General features: G+C 47.0%; 1 pseudogene; it reads right to left on the minus strand.

The window, feature by feature from the left end:
- Positions 1 to 395: 395 nt before the first annotated feature.
- Positions 396 to 875, minus strand: LOC143975911 (immunoglobulin kappa variable 3-15 pseudogene; annotated as a pseudogene).
- Between the last annotated feature and the right edge of the window lie 6902 nt (positions 876 to 7777).

The raw sequence follows: 7777 nt of genomic DNA on the forward strand, positions 1-7777 counted from the left end.
TCCAGGGTGGGAATATACTTCGGGTTCAGGTAGAATTAGAGTTAGATCTGAGCAAAGTCTGTCCGGGGTCTGGTGAATGGGTGATCATAATGACCAGATTGGGACAGTTCACCTCCGAATCCCTGTTTACTAACAGGATCAGAATTCTCTGCACATCAGATATGGATTTTGCAGGAATAGGCTCCAGGGTGGGGATATACTTCAGGTACAGTCGGGTTCGAGTTTATTAACAGGATGAGAATTCTCTGCACATCTCCAACATAAATAATAATCATCTCACTTAAAATCAAAGCTAACAGAGAAGTTTATTATTAGTGTGTGAATGAATGTTCCAGTTATGACATCTGTGATTGTTTCTTTATAAAAGAGGAAGGAGGTTTTTGTACGGCTCTGTATCACTGTGTGAGAGGGCGCTGATCATACTGCTGACAGTGATAACTTCCTTCATCATCTTCAGTCACAGCACTAATTGTCAGAGTGTAACGAGTATAAGGATATCCACCACTACCAGAGAACCGGTCTGGGACTCCTGTGTGTCGGGCAGTTGCACTACGGATGAGAAGTGTTGGAGACTTTCCTGATTTCTGTTGGTACCAGGCTATATAATTGTCAGTGCCAGCACTGGATGTACATGTGATGGTGACTGTCTGTCCCGGGGACACAGAGATAGAATCCGGAGTCTGAGACATCACAATCTGTCCACAGGATCCTGAGGATGGGAAGAGACATATTGATTATTGATTTCCTATCAATCCTGATGTGTGTATTTATTGTACAATGTATAGATGTATGTGCAGAGGATGATGGAAGGAGCCTCATCTCTCACCCTGAATAGAAATGAAGATGACAGCCAGAAGATAACTGGGAGAAAACATCTTGATGTTTCTGGAGGGTCAGATCCAAACTAGAAGACGTCTCCTGTACAATGAGATATAAAGAGAGAGTGACAGGGGAGGTGTTCCCCCCACACACTGTGTATGCAAATACCGGGGAGATGGAAATTCGAATTCTCAGATCAGTGATCTGTGCTAGAAACACTCCAGTGGGACTCAGCTACATCTGATCACACAAAACATTATACTCACCACTGTTCATGTAAAGCAAACCTTTTTTCAGCCAAGGCACCCTTTAAAATTCTACACAATCTTGAGGCACCCCATTCTAAAATGTGGAAAACTAAAATGATAGTTTTACATAACGCAGCGACATCGGCCCACGTAACACACCCAGTGATAGAGGTGATTCTTCCCAAACAAATACACCTTTTTAACACTGGTATTGACTAGTATTCCAATGTTTCTTTTCTCCCTCAGTTTCTCTCCAGCACTCAGCTAATGTGACTCCAGTGCTGATGGGCAGGGGAGGGGCAAACAAGGAGGCTTTGTAAGCTTCTAACATCCTCTATTTGATCCAATGGCATCAATGGTTGTTAGGATGCTGGTGGCTAGAATGTTGCAATGATGAACAATGAAAACCTGTGGCTTTGTGAATTAAAAGATACAAACTGCTGAGTTGTATACACTGTTTTGGAATTTTGTGGAAATTTTGCCAATACACCTCCTAAAAAACCTGAAGGCACCCCGATTGAAAAAGGCTGACCAAAACTGAGGGGCCTCAGAAAAAAACATCAATAAAAGAGTGGAACAAACATTAGCCCATCCTTGACAAATTCTGGACGTACAACAAATGTTTTATAAATTGACCCCTACGTGACACGAGTTATTCCCCAGAAGCTGTATATAGAAATTGAGCAGAAGGGTGAATGAAAATCTTGTTGATGAATAATATATATTAGCACCTTAATAAATAAATAAATAAATATATATATATATATATATATATATATATATATATATATATATATATATATATATATATATATATTTTTTTTTTTTATGACTGGTCAATTATTTCATATCCAATACATTACATTTATTAGCATTATTCCATTCACAGTCAGGACTCTCTATGTCCATGTAAGGGACTGTTAGGTAATTCAATAATTGCTATACAATCTCATATTCTGCATCAAAATGTTTGCTGTATCATTCAGATGAATTTTATAACCTTAACCACTTCAATACCCGGCCATAGTCATATGACGTCCACAGATGGGATCTCCCATCTTGGGTGGACGTCATATGATGGCCTCTGTATTTCGCCGCTCCTGTGGGCCCCCTGGGGTCTGCAGCGTGGCGATCGTGGATGAGGTGTGTCCTTTGGACACAGCCCATCCCCGATCTGTGGGATTTTCATCCCTATCCACCCCTACCCCGATACATGTGACCGACCGTGTCCAATCACAGCCGGTCACATGTACTGTGCTGTTACAGCGCTCGTGCACGTGCCTAGGGCACATGCAGAGCGCCGATCGGGGATGCGGCTTGTCACCCTGACACAGCCCAACCCAGATCGCAGTAAAGAGCCAATGAAATTGGCTCTTTACCACATGACCGGCTGTGTCCAATCACAGCCGGTCACAGAATGTAAACAAACCGCGGTAACGAGATGTTACTGGGTTCTCCCCCTCACACACGATCAGTGTGTGAGGAGGAGAACCCAGTAACATCTCGTTACCATGGTTTGTTTACATTCTGTGACCGTCTGTAATTGGACAGATTTCAGTAACAACTCGTTACCGCCTAGTGTACACACAAATCACACTGATTACCCCCCAATAAAGAGGACCTGTCACCACCCATCAAAGTACCTGTCATCACCCATCAAAGTACCTGTCATCACCCATCACAGCCCATCTGAGTACCCGAGTAACTGTCAGCCCATCTGAGTACTTGTCAGCCCATCTGAGTACCTGTCCCAGCCCATCTGAGTACCTGAGTACCTGACACAACTAGTGATGGCCGAACGGTTCGCCCGGCGGTCGTTTCGCGGCAAATTTCGGCTGTTCGCGGTCCACCCGTTCGGCAGACTATTGGTGCAGTTCGCCCGGCGGACTTCCGTGTTTTCTGTGTAAAAGAACTTTGACCTATGATGACACATCCATCATGGGGTACAGGACAGCCAATTGAGACATTACAGCACATGGACACTTGGACATTCCCCCTAACTTATAAATACACCCGATCCGGCGGCCATTTTACATTCTTTTTTCTGTCACTAGAGGGAGAGGTTGCTGTGTGGAGCAGGGAGAGATTACAGTGACCCAAATCGCTAGCTATTTGGTACACAAAAGTTCTTTTCAGGACTGGTATAGGTGTTAGGTGTAGTTCAGGATAGGCAGTGCCGTGCTAGTGATTGTTGCAGCAGCCTGAGTGTCTTTTGTCAGTTTAGAGAAAGGGACAGGACGGTGTGTGCTGCAGGGACAGCCAGTTTAGTCATTAGCTGTTACTATCAGGTCCACAAAAGTGCTATTTTAATTATTGATCCAGTAGCCTCTGTTTTGTCAGTTTATATAGGGACAGGCAGGAAGCAGTGTGTGAGGCAGTGAGGGTCAGTTTAATCAGTAGCTGTTACTATATTAGGTCCACAAAGGTTCTTTTTAGGACTGGTATCAGTGGTATGGTAATAGGCTTGTACACGTATAATATTCTTTCTTCCAAATATAGAAAGAATACTATACTTGACTGCTGCCCTTCTGCTGCAGTCTACTAATCATTCACAACCCACTTGTTCCACAAAGCTCCTTATAAGGATTGGTAACTTGGTCTGTTTAGGGTGCTACAGGACATAGGGTTGAGTGAGGTACAGTCTGTCATTCTATAAGGACTGGTATAGGTCCACAATACATAGGGTTGAGGTGCACTACTGCTGACCGCTGCCCTATACTGCAGCAGTCCTTCATCGGTATAGGGACTGAGAGTTTTGTCACAGGGTCATTTAAAAAATGACAGGCAGAGGAAGAGGCAGGCCCTTCCGCAGGGATGGTAGGGGTAGGGCAGTAGCAAAAGTGGGAAGTTGCAGAAAGTGCGTTCAATTACTTTAAAGGACACACCAGACTTGGTTGAGTGGCTCGCTCAGCCTTACTCTTCTGCACCTTCCTCATCCTCTCGATCTGCACCCTCTTCTTCACTCTCTGCTATGTGCACCCCCAAAGACACTACCACTAACAACACCACCACCACCACATACCTTCCGCTTGAGTCACAGGAATTATTTTCCGATCCATATCAAGACATTTCTGAGGCGCAGCCACTCTTGGTATTGGATCAGGAAGAGGAGGCAGCAACAACCGCTACTCAGCAGTCTGACGACAGTACCCAGATCAGCCCAAGGAGGAGGTTGGTCCCCGGTGTTGCTGCCTACTCTGAGATCTCTACTTATAGTGGTGGGGAAGGTGACGTTGATGATGACGTGTCTAGTGATGTCACGTGGGTGCCCACAAGAGAGGAAGAGGAGGGGAGTTCAGAGGGAGATATGGACCAGCAGATAGGGAGGAGAAGCAGGAATAACTTACATTGCACAGGAGGGACAAAGCAGACTGAAAATGTATCAGGAGCGAGTCATCGACCATGTACCGTCACATCTGGCGCTCCCAGGACATCGGCACATGGCTCCGCAGTGTGGGCTTTTTTTAACGTGTCCGCTGCTGACAATAGCGTTGCCATCTGCAATCTTTGCAGTCAACGCATTCGTCACGGTAAGCCCAACACTCACCTAGGGACGATCGCCTTAAGAAGGCACATGAGCAGCCATCACCGAGCCGAGTGGTAGCAACGGAACACACAAAGCCACAATGCAGGCTCTCACCGTTCAGTCTCGTCTTCTACTTCTCCTTCTCCTCTCTCCTCACATTTGTCCTCCACGCCACCTTCCATCACGCCAAGCTCACGTTTTTCTGCAAAAAGGCAGGCTTCCGTGGGCCTAATGTTCAAACGTAAAAAAATGATGACACCGGATAACCCTCTTGCCCAACGGTTGCCGGCTGGCTTGTCAGAGCTCATAGCCCGCCAACTACTGCCATATAAACTGCTGGACTCGGAGGCCTTTCGCAAATTTGTGGCCATTGGAACACCACAATGGAAGGTCCCAGGAAGGAAGTATTTCTCACAGAAGGGCATCCCAGAGCTATATGGCCATGTTCAGCGGCAAGTGGAAAATGAAGAGGACGACATTATCCTGGATGATGGGCAGGAGCCAGGCCACCACACCGCTTCCACTTTAGTGCAAATGGGGGCCTTCATGCTCCAGTGTTTTAATAGGGACCCCCGTATAAAAAGCATAAGGGTCAAGGACCAGTACTGCGTGGCAACGTACTTAGACCCCCGGTACAAACACAAAATGGCGTAAATGTTGCCGCTGCTTTTGCGTGCGCTGGCAGAGGAGCAATTCCCACTCCCAGAGAAGGAGTTGCGGGTACCAATCCAACAGCGCCTGCAAGAAGAGGCCGGTTTGAAGATGTGCTGGTGACTTCGGATATGAGGTCATTCTTTCAGCCGACCCATTGACAGGTGTCATCCGGATCCAGCATCAGGGAACGCCTAGACCATCAGGTGTCCGACTACATCGGGTTAACAGCCGATGTGGACGCTCTGAGGAGTGATGAACCCCTGGACTACTGGGTGGGCAGGCTTGAACTCTGGCCAGAGCTTGCCCAATTTGCAATCGAACTGTTGGCTTGCCCCTCATCCAGTGTCCTGTCCGAAAGGACGTTCAGCGCAGCAGGGGGGATCGTGACCGATAAGCGTACTCGCCTAGCTCACGACAGTGTTAACTACCTCGCATTTCTAAAAATGAATGAGGCATGGATCTCGGAGGAATTCAACACATGTGACCAGTAGACCATGTATATGTCTATAAACAATTTTTTTAATCGAGCACAGAGACCTTCTTTCTTCATTTGGCTCACTTCCTTGTCCAAAAAAAGCACACCGTACTATATGCCCTTTCCCTCCTCTTTGAAGAGGTTGAGCGGTGTCATATTTCTACTGGGGCTGCTTATTATGAGGGGCTCCCACCATCCCTGTGCTGTGCTGACATCCTCCTGGGGCTGTACCTCTGCTGTGCATATTATGAGGGGCTCCCACCATCCCTGTGCGGTGCTGACATCCTCCTGGGGCTACTTATTATGAGGGGCTCCCCCCATCCCTGTGCTATGCTGACATCCTCCTGGGGCTGCTTATTATGAGGGGCTCCCACCATCCCTGTGCTATGCTGACATCCTCCTGGGGCTGCTTATTATGAGGGGCTCCCACCATCCCTGTGCTATGCTCATTATGAGGGGCTCCCAGCATCCCTGTGCTATGCTCATTATGAGGGGCTCCCACCATCCCTGTGCTATGCTGACTTCCTCCTGGGGCTGCTTACGGTGCAGGTGTTAGTGCTGTATATCACAATGCTGCTGTCAGTGCTGTATATCACGGTGCTGGTGTTAGTGCTTTATGTCACGCTGCTGATGTCTGTGCTCTCTATCACGGTGCTGTTGTCAGATGACTCTATCACGGTGCAGGTGTCATTGCTGTATGTCACGCTGCTGATGTCAGTGCTCTCTGTCAGGGTGCTGCTGTCAGTGCTGTATATCACGGTGCTGGTGTGAGTGCTTTATGTCACGCTGCTGATGTCAGTGCTCTCTATCACGGTGCTGCTGTCAGTGCTGTATATCAGGGTGCTGGTGTGAGTGCTTTATTTCACGCTGCTGATGTCAGTGCTCTCTATCACGGTGCTGCTGTCAGTGCTGTATATCACGGTGCTGGTGTGAGTGCTTTATGTCATGCTGCTGATGTCAGTGCTCTCTATCACGGTGCTGTTGTCAGATCACTCTATCACGGTGCAGGTGTCATTGCTGTATGTCACGCTGCTGATGTCAGTGCTCTCTATCACGGTGCTGCTGTCAGATGACTCTATCACGGTGCAGGTGTCATTGCTGTATGTCACGCTGCTGGTGATCATCTCCTGCACCCTCTTCTTTGCCTGACCTGGTCCCTGACGTTCCCTCTCCTCCATTGCCTTCATGCGCTCCACAGTCCTGAATTGTCACAACAATTTCCCATATAAAAAAAGAATGCTTGTAGTTGTCGATCCCAGATTCACCTCATACATGTGTTATGTCATTGGCCATGTGGTGGGACTATGTTTGCACAGCTATTAATTATTTTGTGGCTGCAAATTTGACCTGTAGGTTTGCGAAGTTCGCCTCCCATTGAAGTCAATGGGGCCCGCCGCGAACGTTCCGGGGACTATCGGCCGCGTTCGCGGTCCATGTTCGCGAAACGTCCCGTCGGAAGTTCGTCCATCACTAGTCACAACCCATCTGAGTACCCCAGTACCTGAGTACCTGTCACAGTTCGTCTGAGTACCCGAGTACCTGTTACAGTTAATCTGAGTACCCGAGTACCTGTCACCAGCCCGTTGGAGTAACAGAGTACCTGTCACCAGCCCTTCAGAGTACCCGAGAACCTATTTGCAGCCCATGCCTCATAGAATACACATCGGGGTGTTTGCTTTCCAAAATGGGTGATTTTGTGGGTAATTTCATTGTCCTGGTGCTCCAGGACCTTCAAAAGTGTGATGGGTAGGAACGAAATGAGATGTGTAATGTGTTATGCTCCTAGAATGCCTGAAGGTACCACTTCAATGTTAGACCTCTGTATATGGCCATGCTGTGTATAAGTCTCACACATGTGGTATCGCAATACTCAGGAGGAGTAGCAGAATGTGTTTTGGGGTGTAATTTTTGCTATATACATGCTATGTGTTAGAAATATCTTATAAATGGACAACTTTGTGTAAAAAAAAAAAAAGATTTAAATTTTCTTTCCACGTTTTCTGAAGACTTGTGTAAAAAAATAAACCATTCAAAAGACTCATAATGCTTCATAGA

Source organism: Lithobates pipiens, unplaced genomic scaffold (assembly GCF_037356315.1).
Source record: "Lithobates pipiens isolate NorthernLeopardFrog02 unplaced genomic scaffold, aLitPip1_a1.2 Scaffold_13, whole genome shotgun sequence".
In the NCBI taxonomy this organism is placed as follows: domain Eukaryota; kingdom Metazoa; phylum Chordata; class Amphibia; order Anura; family Ranidae; genus Lithobates; species Lithobates pipiens.